This window comes from Pteropus alecto, unplaced genomic scaffold, assembly GCF_000325575.1.
Source record: "Pteropus alecto unplaced genomic scaffold, ASM32557v1 scaffold134, whole genome shotgun sequence".
In the NCBI taxonomy this organism is placed as follows: domain Eukaryota; kingdom Metazoa; phylum Chordata; class Mammalia; order Chiroptera; family Pteropodidae; genus Pteropus; species Pteropus alecto.
In genome coordinates, this window is record NW_006436283.1 from 13,372,918 (window position 1) to 13,389,361 (window position 16,444).

Consider the following 16,444-nt stretch of genomic DNA (forward strand, 5'->3'; position numbering starts at 1 on the left):
ACTGGAGGGGCTTCGCCGCCGGGGTCGGGCGCTCTCTGGATCCGCCTCGCCGAACCCCGCACCCGCCTAAACCCTCGTCTGCATGAGTTTGGGTGAGAAGTGGGGTGGTTCTGCCCAGGATGGATTTTAGAGGAAAAAAGCCCGTGAGCTGGCGTACCGCGCCCGAACTTCCCCGGAGATGCCCAGTTAATGAGTTCGCTGTGCCCACCGGTGTTCGCCGACTCCCACGCCCCGCCACTCTCCAAAGCTATCGTCCCGCTTTCAAAACCCACACTTGCTGCCCTGGAAAGCGGACAGCACTTTCCCTCCACATACCTGGTTGCCTGGCCGTCTCCAGGGACAAAAGGTGCCCTGGGATCAAAGCTGAGTGAGCCCCCACCCCCACCAGGATGTTACCCTCCAGAAGATGGGCGGGGGGCGCTGCCCCAAAGGGACTCTCCGGGCACCCAGGGGGAGGTTCCATTTCAACTTCTGATTAAAAACACGGCCCTCCTGGGTACTTAGGAGAGTCTGAGGCAAAGTGCAAGGATGGAAAATATGGGCCTGCACCTCAGAGAATGGCTACCTAAGAATGAAATATGAAAGAGTGAGCTCTTAACACGCAGTAGCCCCTGCAGCAAGGAGGGCTTCCTGCGTAGGAAAAGGCTCCCACTCTGATCACCCAGCACCAAAGAAAAATCACATTCTCCACCGACTTTAGGCCGGGGCACTGACTTCATTACAAATACCCAACTTATTTTCCTCTGATGCTTCCTCTATCAAATGTCTAAAGATGACTTAAGGACTACGAGCGAATCACATGGGAAAAATTCAGACACTGAACAACAGCCTTGAACTTTTCCAGGAGGTACACAAGTACTTAAAGTGGAATTTCTGCCTTTTTCCCTTCCTTCTTACTTTTTAATTCTTCCATATATTAACATAACACACCTGCTGAAAGGGCAAAGGATGGCAGTTTCCTTTGTTAGGTGTCCAACCTTCCAAACCCTTGGGCAAACTCAAAAGCTGTGGGAAAACTCCATTAAACCAAAAGTCACCTTGCTCCAGATCCAAGCCAGCTTGGGAAGCGCACACACACATTTTCAAAGATAACAGTGTAAGAAGAAGAAGGGGAGAGCAAGCTGGGAGCAGAGGGTAGGGAAAAAGAGCAAGATGAAGGATACAAGAGAACAGGAGAACCAAGAGGTGGATAGTGTAGATATGACTTGCCTTCCATTCCAACACAGAAGAAAAGTAAATGAGCCAAACTTCCATTACAGTGAATGATCAAGAAAGTTAACTCCTTAAAGTGACTGTGGAAGATCTTAAATGAGAAGAGTTTAAGGAAAGAGACTTTCAAACTTCTCAACCCCACCTATGAAGGAGAGGTTTAGACGAGAGGATTTCCAAAGTGCTTTCCAGGTCGGAAAGGCTATGATTCCTTTTTTTTAATTTAAAGTAATCACAGGGGAAGATGAGATTTTCTCTTTTCCTAGTGTATTTTTACATGCATTTCAAAGAACTTACACTGTCATATGTCTATTCACAGACCCACCCCAGATTTAACACATCAATAGGAATTGCTCATAGGAATTTAATGAATTTGCTTACCACAAAGTTTGGTGCTTCTATTTATAGGCATTATATAAATGAAAATATCAAACAACAGTAAGGAAAAAAACAGACAATTGGGCTCACCCTTTCCCACAGACTGAATTCTCTGGGAAATAAATTCTCTTGTCAAATGGTTCTTACAATGTGATTTAACCTTGGGTTTGTGAACCAACTCATTTAAAGTGTTGGATCACATGGCAACTTTGTGAGACTCAACTTGTCATCGACTTGCAAATGGTGACATGCCCCACACAAAGGCCTAACTGCCATCAGCTACAGAAGGCTTGAACACAGATTCAACTAGAAAATGTACACACTGATCATCTATCTGGTCCTTCGTGTCTTTAGAGGAGTGTATGACAAGTCCTCTAAGTTCATGCTCATATTCCCAGAGAGAACCACGGAGCTGGTGGACACACCTCAGACTAGTTCTGGTGTTTCCCAAGCTATGTTCAGGTCTCAATAGATTAATATGCTTTAAAGGGAGTAGACATTACATTGGTCCATGGGAAATGGTGGGTTAAAGTGAAGTAGAATCTATTTCAGTACTAGAACTTAAAAAGTGTAATGTGCATATGGCAATCTCCAGGAGAGGGACTGGGATAGTCAGTGTTTTCCTAATTGGTTTTGGAGCCACCACTCAATTGGTTTGGGAGCCACCACTCTGTTGGTTAGTTGAATGTTTCAGTGAACTAATGGGAAAGGTGTTCTATGGAAGTCACTGGGAAAACCTAGAATAGTTTAACCCTTTTTGCTCATTCATGTATACTGCACTGATTGTCCAGCATATTCCTGAATGTTTCATAATAGCCATTACCTTCAGCAAAAAGATTATGGCATATGATACTGAACTGATTGAGAGTGCTCAGGAATCTTAACTAGCATGACTGTACTTTTTCTAAATGGAACCTGCAGGGTAGAGGCTAAGAGGATAAACTCCCCAGTCAAAATCCTTGGTTTTCATCTTGGCCTTGACTCTTATCAGCTGTATAGACTTAAGTAAGGAATTTAACTTCTCTAAGCCTCAGTTTCTTTATCCATAAAATGGTGTTAAAGCCTCACAGGACTGCTGGAGGATTAAATGAGATAATATATCCGCCTGATAGACTAATTCCTGGATAAATGGTCTGCAACTTCACATTTCTGCTAAGGATTTATATATTTGTCATTAAATTGATAGGGTAGTACAGAGTTTAACTTCAGAAACCAGGCTGCTGATGTACTAAGTCTTCAGTGGTATTATTTTTTTAAGAAGAGAAAAAGGACTTGATGTCTCTCTAAAAGTTGCTGGTCTGTTTATGTTCTTCCCTCACCCCCGAGAACTGAGGGTTTCTAGTGGTATGAAGAAATAGGAATTTCGTGAAGGTAGTATTTCCACTATAAATTCTGCTGCGTGGAACAGTGTAGAACATTAGGGTATTTATGGTTGGACAGAACTAGGTTCCAATTCCATCTCTTCACCTCTCAGTTTCCTCATCTGAAAACTAGCCAGCATTCCTCATTCCATGAGTGGCTTTAATTAAAACCGAAATAATGATGGGAAATGCCTTGTAACTATTCCTGACATACGTAGGCATTTAGTCAATGTTATTTCCTCTCTCCTCCCCATTCCTAATATAATGGAAAAGTGTGTGGTTGCCATGAAAGTGAACTACAGATTAAAAAACAGATCAGCCTTCGGAAGATGCTCTGCTAATCACTCTCCTATCTGTTTTTCATATCCTCCTACTGCCTAATTTGCTTCAGAAACTTTTCTTAAGGAAGTCTCCTTGACATAGTTTGCTTTATTTATCAAGTCATGCATTCTTCCCCACAGCCCACTAATGTTGGAACAATCTTCCTGTTCTCCTGGAGAACACCTCCCTTCTCTAACTTCCTCTTCCAACTCCCTCCCCAAATGTTACTTCTTTTTAATAATTCTCTTTTCCCTGCATTGTGTTCCTGCTTTCCAGCAGCTGAAATGTAAAATAGACCAGTCGAGAGGCAAAAGAGAATAAATGCCACTGAATTGTAATAAGCCTCCTCCCTTTAGCTACTGAATCCTCCATATTGGTCTTTCTGAGAAGGAAAACTTCAAGATAGGAAACAACAGCAAAGAAACTGTATTTATGGGAACTGGCAAAGTATATTATTAAAATCTCAGTTCTTCCATTTTTTTCATATCAGCCTTCAGTAATCAACCTTCAGACACAATGACCCAGGGCATGAAGGAAAGGGGGACTGAGCCCCATGTCCACAGAGAAGAAAGAAGGGGATCGTTGGCTGGGGACGGGCTTGGGAATGGTCAGCCCGGAAAGGCAAGTCAGAAGATAGGTGTGTTTCTATATAGTCTCTGAGCTAAGAATGCATTTTACATATTTAAATGTTGAAAGACAATAAAAAGAAGAAAAGTGTTTCATGACACATGAAAATTAATTAAAATTCTAATTTCGGTGTCCATAAATAAAGTTTCATTACAACACAGCCACGCTAATTTCTTTACGTGTTGTCTGGCTGCTTTTACGCTCTAATGGGAGAACTGAGTAGTTGGGACAGGCCAGCAAAGCCTGAAATATTTACTATCTGGCCTTTTACGGAAAAAAATTGAAGACCTCTGCTTTAGGCCAGGGCTTCTCAAATTGTAACAGGTGTGTGTATCCTGTGGCCATCTTGCTAAAACACAGATTCTCATTCAGTAATTGGGGTGGGGCTTGTGATTCTGCATTTCCCACATCTCCCAGGTGATGCTGCTGCTGCAGACCATACTGGGTATGAAGGCTCTGAAAGGCTTGTCCATTACATCGGTAGTATTTTTTTGTGAATGATTTCTAAGTAAACAAATCTTAGAAAACATGAAAATTTGGAGGGTTACCCTGATAATAACCTCAAACGGATTTTCCATGTTTCCTTCCATTGTTCTGGCATCATGTGACAGCCTGAATGGATGTGGAAATGGATTTCCACATCCATGAGGTTAAAGGGTTTGCAGCCCCAACACGCCTGTGATGTGTTGCTTTCTGTTATTTGCCCTAAACTTATCAGCCCAACTACGTAAGGGCCTTCTTTGTCCTGGTGTTCCAGAATTTGGGAAAGAAGTCTGAGTTCACCTTATCCAAATTATTCTCGATTTTTCCAGCTTCAGCTCTTCTTTCAGTGACCAGTGCTTCTCAGGGTGACAAACTCTTGGTGAAGCATCCTGGGTTCAAATCCTAGTTTCCTAGGTACATGTTCTAAGACCTAGGGACACATAACTTCTGGAGCCTCGATTTTCTTATCTGTGCAGTGGAGCTAATGTATGTAAAGGACTTGGCATAGTGTGGGATTCTTGGCAGGTGCTTCCAACCTGCAAGCATCTCAAAACAATACATCCAAAACCTGCTATCTTCCTCAGCTGACTTAATTTAACAAATGTCAATTCCATTCTTTCATTACTTAGACCAAAATCCTCAGAATTATCCTCTCTTCCACTACCATACCAACAGCTCCTCCACTCCAGCCCCACCACCTGCTCCCTCACCCAGAGCCTTTGTACTTCCTATACCTCTACTTGGAACACTCCCCAGCAGATACCTAGCTGGCATGGCCACGGGTATTACATTGCGTGGACTACGTCCTATTTATGAGCGATAACGATGTGGAGCAAGTACGTGTCTTTCCGCGGTGAGTGTGAAGAATCTCCAGGCTCTTTAAGAGCCAAGCGCGCTAGGCTTTTGAGTAGAAGAAAGTGAGGAAGGCACTTAGAAAAGAGCACAGCCCCAAACCAAATCCTGGCTCTCGTGTGTATGCTAATGGGAGAAATGGACAATAAACACATAATTACATATCAGAGGTAATGAGCGCCATGGAGAAATAGAAAGCAGGGGACACGTAGTGCTAGACCCCAGTGGCAGTGTGGATGCTACTCCATATAGGGAGTTAGGTCAGGGATAGCTGTTCTCTGATAATATGACATCTGAGCAGGTGTCTAAATGAAATGAAGGTGCAAACCCTGTCACTGTCTTGGGGAAGAGCCTTCCAGGCAGAACAGTGAGTGAAAATGCCCCGGGGCCAGAACTCACAAGGTTTCCAGCTGGCTGTCGTTGTCAGGCAGAGCTCCAGTAGCCTTTTGGGCTTTCTGGGCTCCACATGATAGGGTGAGAAAGCTGCCTGCTGCCGAGCCCAGCACACAGGGAGCCCACAATCTCACCATGGTTTTGATATAACCACGTATTTCATGCTGTAGCTAGTTTCAATATCTTGAATCTGTGTTTAATGCCTAATCCCAAAGGATAGGGATTATAACAAAAAGCACTTATTGAGCATTTATGGGGTAGGCACTGGAATAAGAACACATTCATTATCACATTTAATCCTTTCAACCTTGAGGGAGGCCCAACTTACAGATGAGGAGGAGGAAGTAAACAGGACAATGAGATCTCTAGTCACCGCTCACAGGCAGCTAAGAGGGAATTCTCCCAAAGATGATCTGGTTCCAGCGGAGCAGTTAGCCCTCTGCTCTGCTGAGTTTTAGGCTATGTCAGTTCAGGCACAAGGAGTACTCAATTTTGCCACTCCTTCTCCAACCCCATCCATCTCATAATTTCCAAGGCAGCACTGGCAGATTCAAATAGATCTGGCTGTGACCCAGAGAAGTCTACATTTTTACCCATTTGCTTGTTTTACATTGTCTTTTCTAGGCCTTCCAAAAGGGTAGACCTAGTAAATAGTCTTCTCGATAAACTCCTACTTTTCTGTCCCTCTTCCCCTTCTACCATTTTATCTATTGCCCATGAGCAGACTTGAGTTCTTAAGGCCTTCTCCAGGTGCCACCTGCTCCTCTAGTTTGGTTCAGTTAACTCTTTCACCTTGTTCTGGTTTCTTGCTTCATTACAGATTCCCTACCTGGCAGTTAGTTAGTTACTTAGGTAAGACTCTTATCAGATTCACCATTACCCAGAATCTGGTTCTCAGTTCCTCAGGTCCCCCTTGCCCCAGTTAATCCAACTCAGGAAGAATGTAATCAAAATATTGAGAGAATGGTACAAAACTCAGGACGCCAATTCATTCATTTTAAAAGGAGAACATGACTGCCACATAACAACATTCGACCAGCAGACTCTTCTCATAGGAAAGCTACTCAGGAAGGCAAACCACAACCAGAAGGTTCTTTGGGTGACAAGGAGAAATTGTGGGATAATTTTAATGGCTCTGTGTCAAGGTATATTAAGCTGCTGTTGCCAATGCCTCGAAATAGGGCCTCGTCCCTCTCATGAAATTACACCAAAGCCCTGCTTTTTAGACTCCCCTCTTTTAGATGCTGGGTGGGCAGGTCACACTTCTCTGCAACCACAAACAATGTGTAGGCTTACATTTTCTTAGAAATTTAGATCACCCACTCTTGGCTAACCCTGATTCTTTGTGGGTGGCTGATTGCATCGATCATTGTGGAATCTTCCAAGTTTTGTTCTCAGGTTTTGCAGGTGTTTCGGTGAGGCCTCAGGTTTTAGACTCTGCTTTAGCATGCATTAGCATAAGATTTTAGGAAAGTTACTTCCATCTCTTCATCTATCAAAATGAGAGCTAACATCTGTCCTCTTCCCAAGGTTGCGCTAAGCATTTAGCCAGTGAATACAGTAGTGTTTTGAATTAAAAAAAAACAAAAACAGTATCATGGGGATGCAAGATAAAATTACCCTTTCAAGGCAAGTTGTCCCTAAAACGATGGTTGCAACAGGGAAAGAAGGATAGCATTACGGCCACGCTCTACAGCCTGCATTGCCTGTCTATGCAGCAGCCCAGTGTCCATTATCAACGGGAGTTGGTTCAATCCAGTCTAAGAACTATTGCCCTAAAAATACTTTACCAGCTCAAGGTGAGACCATCCACAGACTAAGTATTGTGTCTCCCTGGGGTCCCTGTGCTCTTTCCTGAGTGCAGATTTAGTTGCAGAGTAAGTGTGATGCCATGAAAGGAATAGAAGACACGGTCCTAAGTCCTGGGTTCAAAACTCAGCAATGCCACACACTCTCGGTGAGGCTCAACCAAGTATCATTCACCATCCTGAGCCCAGCCACCCAACAGTAAGATGGAACTGCTCACATGACCTGCCCCTCAGAGTTGCTCTGAGGTCAAGATTAGCGTAGTGTCTGGCATGTAGAAGACAGTCCAAGATGCTTGTTTAAAACAATAAAACTGTCAGGTCATGGATACTGATTTGTCTGATGAGAGAAAGTAGGGTTATCATTAGTCTTTTCCTCAAAATGCAAGCTTTCTTCAGAGGTTTTAACTTTTGCCTGACATACCACATTATTCTGTTTGTTAAGAATATTTTTTTATCTTCCTATTCTAAGAAAATATTTGGAAGCCAAAAGAGATAACTTGGTGGGGGGAGGGGGCAGTCTTGGTCACTGTTTTAGCCACCCAGACAGTGGCGTTTTAGCCCTCAGGTTTCTTAAGCGGTAGCAGGACAAGACATTACTTTCCCTCTGACTTCCAGTCTCCAGCATCAACACTGCAAGGATATCACACAGTAACAGGTTCCCCAACCTGATTATAAACGTGGCATCTTGTCGATCTGCCGATTCTGTTCCACTCCTGTATCAGAACAGGAAATATCCTGATACTTTCTCTCCTCTCACAGGGACACAAGACTCATCGAACCACCAAGTCCTTCTTCCTTGTGGCATCCTTGATTCATACCCAGGAGCTGGACAGGACCTGTAGCCTGTGGGTTTGGTATGTAGCACTGACTCAGTGTTTGCATGGTCTCACCTAGCCTGTATGGCTGAAGCAGGTGAGAACTGGTCCTGTGCCCTTGTGGGCCCTACATCTTCTCCCTTTCCCTCACAGTGCTCCCCACAGGATTGGACACCGCTAGGATGGAGCCTGAATTGAGTTCTCCAGCCCCTGCTGACCCACCTCCTCCACTGGAAATAGTATGAGAAGTGTGTGTGTTACATTTACAGATTCTTGTGAGGTGCCCCATTGTCCATCAGGGGAATTTCCGTCTTATAACTGGGCAAACAGAGGTGGTGAGTGTGGGGCAGAGAGCCTGACTCGGGCACAAGGCTGATCCAGGATCCAGCCCAAGCTCTACTCTGCTGAACTCTGGGGACTTGGGCTGGTCACTTCATCTTCCAGCCTCAACTTCCTCATCTGCAAAATGGAGATACAATACTCATCTCAGAGGATGGAGTTAGGCCACCTAAATCATCAAGCACAGTGCTTACCCGAACAGGCAGTCAGCAGCGGGTAGGGAGGGTGCTTCTTGGAATTTACTTTTCTCACTTTTTAAAAACCCACCTTCCTAATTGTGTTGGCTAGGATGTATTTATCATGCATAAAATTTTCTGTTTACAGTTTTCAGGAAGTCCCCCAACTAGGGCTAAGCCCCAGCACCTGGCTGACTAAACAGTAGCTGCCAGAGGCTCTTGCAGCACCAGCCACAGAGATGGGATCCAAGGGGGCAGGGTACCAGCCTCTTCCCAATACCCACTTTTTGGGGGGTGGTGGGGAGATGGCAGAAATTTTTTTCTACAAAGGGAGAGATAGTAAATATTTTAAGTTTTGCAGGCCATATTGTCTCTGTCACAAATACTCAATCAACTCTGCTGGCTGGCAGGAAAGTGGCCACAGGCAGTATGTAAATGAGCCAGTGGGGGAGTTTGCCAGTCTCCTTATGATTCTCAAACTTTCCCAGGCATCAGAATCACCTGGGGGCTTCTTCAAACACAGAATACTGACCCCACCCATAGAGTTTCTGACAACTACCCCATGAGGAAACCACCGAAGCCCTTCCCACACCCTTTCTTTCCCTGTGCACCTACAACACTTAATCCTAGTGCGAATAGCACATATTCTATTCTATTATGGTTAGTGGTTGGAGTGTGAGTCTCTGGGATCTTTAATCACCTTCCTATCCTAGTGCCTGACAATAACCATTGCTCATCACTGACTGAACTCAGGGAGGCTCCTGCCCTGCTCCTTGGGGGACATTTCTCTCTGGAGCTCTGTGCAACCTGGGCCTGGCCCCACCACAGAGAGGATGAAAAGGGGCTTTGCCCCGCTGCTTGTCCGGAAACATACCAGGACAGGAAACATTCCCTGCTCGGACTAGACCTTGAACCTGGACTATTTCCTAAGGAAAGAAAATGAGGGTGGTTTGGGGGTTTGTTTTGTTTAATTTTGTTATTCATTTTGCTTCGAAATGGACTATTTTACTTTGTGATGTGTGAGCGTGTAGGGTTAAACCCAGATAGCTGTTTGTTGTGAAAAACCATTATTTCTGAGTTACAGAGACTCAGAAGGCATTTAAAATGACCTGCAGTCAGGGCTTTACCTCAGATCAGACAGAATCAAGTTTGGTCCTGATAAAAAAGAATAATATTTGAGTCCTTTCCCCACCTTGAGTGGCAAGAACCGCAACAACTCTTGGGGCTACCTCCCCCTTTTAGAATGTACTGCCTGCCTCCTGGGTTTTAGCCTGAGGATGCTCTGCAAGGACAGCCAGGTGTAGGCTCACACATGCCTCCCTGCCTCTCTTTGCTGGTGGGCACAGAGGAGACACTGGCAGAAGCTCGCCAGAGACAGGGGATCATTTAGTCAGGCTGGCTCCTGCAGATGTAAAAATGACCTTCCTCTTTCTGGTTCCCAGACCCTTCTAATGGAGGATTACACAGGAATTCCTTTGATCCATGAAGTTTCAAGACCATCCCTACCTAACCATCTGTGCCTCACTCTCTCCTTCCCAAAATAATAGACAAAGCCAAGAGCAGGGACTCCTTCCCCTCTCCATCTTGGGCTCCATGAACACTGCCCAAAGTCCTGACGTTTTGCTGCTCATCTAGACTGTAGTGTAGAGAGCCATGACCCATAACCTGGAGCACGGACGTTAGCACGGCAAAGGAGCAAGACTGACCCCGGAGTGGCTTAGGACTCCTTCTGATGTTCCCTGTCCCTGCCACCTTGTTACCCCTGCCTGCCAATCAGTTTTGCATCAACAAACTTTATGTTCCTGGCTTTGCCAGATGAATGAAAGGAGAGCAGCTGAAGACTGATCTCTGACCTTGGCACGTAAACAGCCTATGGATTGCACTTGACAGTTAATAAAGGAAAGGCCTAGCAATTCTCTGATGCCTTTTTGCCTTAATTAGATTGAGCATTTATAAGCTATGGGGAAATCTTCAATTCGAAGAGAAAGACCCCCACAAAACAGGAATTCACATTTCCACTCAGTCAACCATTCAAACTGTCAGTCCCTCAGTCAGTATTCACTGACATTTGTCAAGCACCCGATTACCTGTACTCAGCACTGTGTTAACCTCTTTCAAGTAAAACAGATACAGCAACTCTCAAAATCTACACCATGCTCTCCTGGAAGATACTATCCAGCCAGGCAGGCAAGAGCACAAGCTTTTGGTTGATACAAATCTGAACTTGAATCTTGATTCTGCTGTGTGACCTTTGGCAAGTTATTTAACCTTTCTGCCCTCAGTTTCCTCTTGGGGTTAATATTACCAACTGCCAATGATCGTTTTCAAGACTAAGTGAGACCATCTGCATAAAGCATTCAGCACAGAGCCAGGCGCTCAGCAGGCATGTCCCAGCACAGTGCCCCTGGCTCACTGGGCCAGCCCTCAGAGGCTGAGACGCTCCTTCCCTTTCCCAGTCACTCTGCCAGTCACTGGGGAGCCAATGACACCAACGGTCTCTGCCTTCAACGATATTAGAAACCTGCTGTTAACAACGCCCTTAGTTTCTTCATCTATAAAATGGGGTAGCGTGATAGTCCCCTGAGAGGATCTGGTAAGAGCATTAGTACAGAAGCCTGAAAACGCTCTTTGCCTGAGGAAAGGACTACTGGGATATTAGGTTCCCATAGCAGCCTATGGCTTGTCATCAGATGCCACTGCAGCCCTGCAGGCTATCTTTAATAATAGATATTTTAAAATTCCTGAACCCACTTCATGCTATATTTGCTCACACATGGAGTTTTACTCAGTGTTAATCACATTAATGTGCTGTTTCATTTCACGCTGTGTGATGCCAACTTCACGAGAGCCAGGAGAGGGAATTTACTCTCAAAGGGACCTCATACTACTTTCACCCAAAAGGCGCCTCGTCAAGGCATCTCAGAGCCCCAGCCACCTCTGGGCCACCTCCTCACTCCCCCAGGAGTGCCCTGAAGCCTTAAACAGCCTGCCTTTCAAATGTCTCTCTGCATACATTAACTTTTACCCTCAATTAGAAACCTCTTAAGCAAGTGTCTAGTTTTACTAGCTATCTTTAATTCTTAAACCCAAACACGTGCTATTCAGTCAAAGCTCCTCATCAGGTGTCATAAGGGGACCCAGAGTGTACATGAGTTTGGGGGTCTTTTGAGAGCTCCCAGTTCAACACCCTCATGTTACAGATAGAGAAACTGAGGCCAGACATATAAGGACTTAAATCTCTCCTCTGATGGCTCCTTTCCTCAGCTGATGAATAATCTTCATTCACATTTAAACACACACACACACAAAAACAAATTCACCAGTTTTTTCTTGGCCCTGTGTCCCAATCTGCTTGCCCTCCTGGCCCTTGTCAGCTGAGAGCCTCAGAGCCTACTTCGTAAAGAAAATGAAAGTCATCAGACAGGAACATCCACCACCAGTGACCCTGTGGCCCAGCACGGCATTTCAGGGCTGTGCCCCCACCCCAAGACCAAAGGCTGCCTGCCGTCTATGTGCTCAAGGCCATTGCCTGCCTGCCTGCCCAAGGACTTTGCCCTGCACCTCTCACCCCTTCCTGACATCACCAAGTTCTCCTTTTCCACAGGAACATTCCTGACATCATACACACATGCTCTCATTTTTTAAAATTTTGTATAAAACCCTCCCTTGATCTCACATTCCCCTCCAGCTACTTACTGTACTATTTCTCTCCTTGAAAACAATGCTGTTTCCATTTCCTCGTCACCTGCTGTTCACGCTAATTTATTTTTTCCCAATTCTTTTAGGAAAAATTTGAGCCTACAGCAAAATTGAAAAACTATTAAAATACCCTCCATCTAGATTTTCCAATTAGCACTTTTCCGCATTTGCTTTCTTTCTCCGTCAGATAGAAAACATACCTTTATACAAATGTAAATATAATTTATATGAGTAATAGATACATATATGTATGTATATATGTATGTTTAGTTTGTTGTTATTATTGAACCATTGGAGTTTCCAGCATCCTGCTCCTTCAGCCTTAAACATACAGTAAATACTACAGCATGTGTCTCCTAAGAACCAGGATCCCTTCTTATGTAACACAGACCATTATCACACACAAGAAATTGAAGGCTGATACAATGTTATCTAACATAAAGTCCATTTTTTGATTTCCCCAGTTGCCCCCAAAATATCCTTCATGGCTATTTTTAAATCCGATTCCAGTCATGGATGAGGCCCACCCCAGTTTAGCTTCCAGATCAATCACTCCATCCAGATTGTCCAAGGTCAGTGTAACTTCATTACCAAATCTAAAGGGTCCCTCTCTGGCCTCAGCAGGGGTTCACCCAGGGCTCTGTCCCTTCGGCCTCTGAGGTCACCGCGCCTTTGGTTTCCTCCCTCTTTCCTTGCTCTTTCTCCTTTAACAACCAGTCCTCTGAATGCTGGGGACTCCAGACTTTGCACACTGGGCCTCTTCTCTTGAGCTCCCAGGTGGTCTCTTTTAGGCCCTGGTTTCAATACCAGCTGCATTCCGATGCCATTCACATTTTCAGCACCCAGGGCCCTACAGCACCGAACGGTCTCCCTAACTCCGAACTGATGTACTCACTACCTTCTCAGCATCTCCCTGGAATGTGCCATCGACACCTTAGACTTAACATGTCCACAGGAAGGTTTTGATGTCTTCCTTTCCTTCCCATCTCAGTAACGGCATCACACATTGTCCACCATCTGTCCGGATTCCCCTCTTTCCTCTCCAGTCCGCCCAACTCTGGGTCCTGTCTGGACCCCACCGCCTACATCTTACCTCCACCACTGAAGTCGGGTCCACCACTGAGCGCCTCCAAACTGCCCTTTACCCTTGCCCCACCCCTCAGTCACTTTTCAGCTGTGCTAATCTTTGAAAATGTAATCCAGCGTCGGGGCACTCCCTCTCTTAAAACCCTCCAACAGCTTCCCCTTGTAAAGAGACAACCTCCCAACACGGCCAGGTTTATGAGGCCCTTGCCCACCATTCTGCCCGACCCTGGCCTCCCTTTAGCTCCTCGAATGCTGGGCTTTCCCCGCTCGGAGCTTGGTTTGGACTGGCTGTCGTCCTTCCTACAACGCTCTTACCCTGGGTCTGGATGGCCGCCCTCTCCTCGGCCTTCATGGCTGTGCTCGCAGCGAAGTCCTGGGAAGGGCTCTGATTGGCTAAGATGGAGTCACATGCACGCTCCTGTCCAATCATCTGTGGTCAGAGAGCAGTGTGTCGGGTGGAAACATGGCTGCCGGGACTCAATCTGGTTCCATCCCAGGTTGGAGGGCCTGGGAAGGGGAGCAGCCTTGGGAGAAAGGGCAGGCGATGGACCCACACAAGCTGTCTCTCTGCATCTCTGCTCGATCTTCAGTGCCTTGGCCTCTTGGCAGCACGTGACCTCTTGGGAACTGCCTTTTATTTTTTCAATAAAAGGTTGGTTGTGGCTCATTACTCTCCTCCATACCCTCTAAGCTCACCCTCCTTCTCTTGATTGAAGCCCTAATTATGGCATCGACATTCTCCCCCTCACCTCATACCCACCACCAACCTTATCATCCATTGTGTGCGTTAAATATGGCCCCACCTGCTCTCACCTTTCTGTCCTCACTTCCACAGCACTGGTTCATGCTGTTGTGTTGGAACTAGTGGAACCTTCTTACTGACCTCCCTGCTCTGGTCTCTATCACACTCACCTACCCACATACCCCTTCGTCCCCCGTGATTCTCTCTCTGCCCAAATTGCTGTCAGAGGTACCTTAAATGTCCCTATAATTATTCTCTTGGCCTTCCTTCAGTGTCCGCACTGGCCCTCTGCTCCCTACAGGATAAAGTCCCAACTCCGCAGCATGTCATTTGAGACCTCCACCATCTGTCTGGGAGGAAGTGACTAGAAGACAATTCTAATTCTCACAAGACACTTGGAGAGCTGCCCCTTGAACTGTCCTTCCAGAACAACTGTAATCCTGTCCATTTGCTACTTTCTCCTGTAAATCGGTCTTTGTGAAATTCTATTCCTTTGACCAGACACCATCACCCCATCCCATCTACCTGGAAAAAATCTTTATCCTCTGAGATCCTGCTAGAGGGTTATCTGCTATGTGACATTCTCCCCAAGGAGTCCTGCTCTTCTGTGCTCCAAGAAAAGCAAACCAAAGCAAGAAACATAAATAGAAATCATTTCCATAAGAATAAATATAAAAAGGCTGGATTTTGTTCCTTGATGTCTTGAATGCCACCAATCCAAACTCCTCACCCACTGATATTTCTCCCAAACTGTTTGTTAGCACGCATGAGCCCTGCGTGCATACAGAAATCATAAAGATCACAAAGCAATCCTTCTCATACGTTTCCCTGACACCGTGGGAGTTGGGCAGATGAGGAAGGCGGAATGAAGGAATGGTTCACTCACATCTACCTCCATTGCCTCTCCTTCTGTCTGGGAAGCTAATGTCCACTGAGGGCCTGGCCACATTGTGACTCTCATGGACCCTGGGCACTTGTGCTTTCATGGGCTCTTTCCTCCATTAAAAAAACATCTATCTAGATAGGTCTTGGTATAAAAACAAACTCAATCTAAGCTGCCTTCATTATCATATATTCACTACCATCATATCCATTTTTTTCTTCTGAATTTAAAATAAATTTAAAACATTTTAAAGGGACACTAAAGATATTGTGGGGCCCAGGTGCACCCTAATAGAGACCAAGCCCTGTGCCTAGTGAAGACGCTGACCCTGACTTAGGGCAAAATTCACTGAAAGCCCAAAGGTCTTACCCTCCTCTTCATCACTCTTTGAGACCTTAGATTAGTGCTTTCTGCTACAATCTTTTTCTTTAAATTTTTAAATTATTTTTTGTTTTTTAGGCGAGGCAACCCTTGGTTGACCTCACAGATTGCAAGGACCTTATTTATTTATTTTATTTATCAGTTTACAATCCCTTATTTATTTTATTTTTTATGCCTACAGCACCTGGTCTTCCTAGGTGGTCTCCCATTCAAGTACTAACCAGGCCCAACACTGCTTAGCTTCCGAGATGAGACGGGATCGGGCTTGTTCAGGGTAGCATGGCCATAGACTTCTGCTACAATTTTAATATACAACATAAAACAAAGTGTGTCTTACACAAACAAATCTCATAAATACAGAGTAGCCCAGAGAGGTTGGCATTTGATGCTGTTCTCTGCACGAGTTAGGATTGAGTTATGGAGGCCACTAGGCTTGCCCGATTATTATTATCATTTATATCCAATTTACAGTTAAGGAAACTAAGAATCAGAAGAATTTAGTAACTGGGCCAAGATGACACAGAGAACAAACAAATGAAATGGTGACTCCAGAATTTCAACCCCAATCTGTGTTGCTTTAAATAGATTGAGTTTGAGATGCCCAAGGGCCTTCCAGGAGAGAGAGGTGTCCAGGAGGTATTTAGATAAACTAGTTCAAGGCTTAAGTGAAATCCTTAGCTCCTGACATAGATTTGGGAATTATCTGAGTACTGATGGCATTTACAGATTCAAAGTGGACCAGCTCATTTACTCTTTTGCAGTCTCTGTGTACCATGGGGCCCAAGCCAGCAGACTTCCCTGTAATTGTATCTGTACCTTTCAACCATAGTGATAGGGCCTTCTCCAAGGGAGCTGGGCGGCCATGCTTCCTTGCTGGCTCTCACTCTCTAC

General features: G+C 45.2%; 1 pseudogene; it reads right to left on the bottom strand.

Annotated features, from left to right (window-relative positions):
* Positions 1-15,725: 15,725 nt before the first annotated feature.
* On the bottom strand, positions 15,726-15,844 carry LOC112480193 (annotated as a pseudogene).
* Between the last annotated feature and the right edge of the window lie 600 nt (positions 15,845-16,444).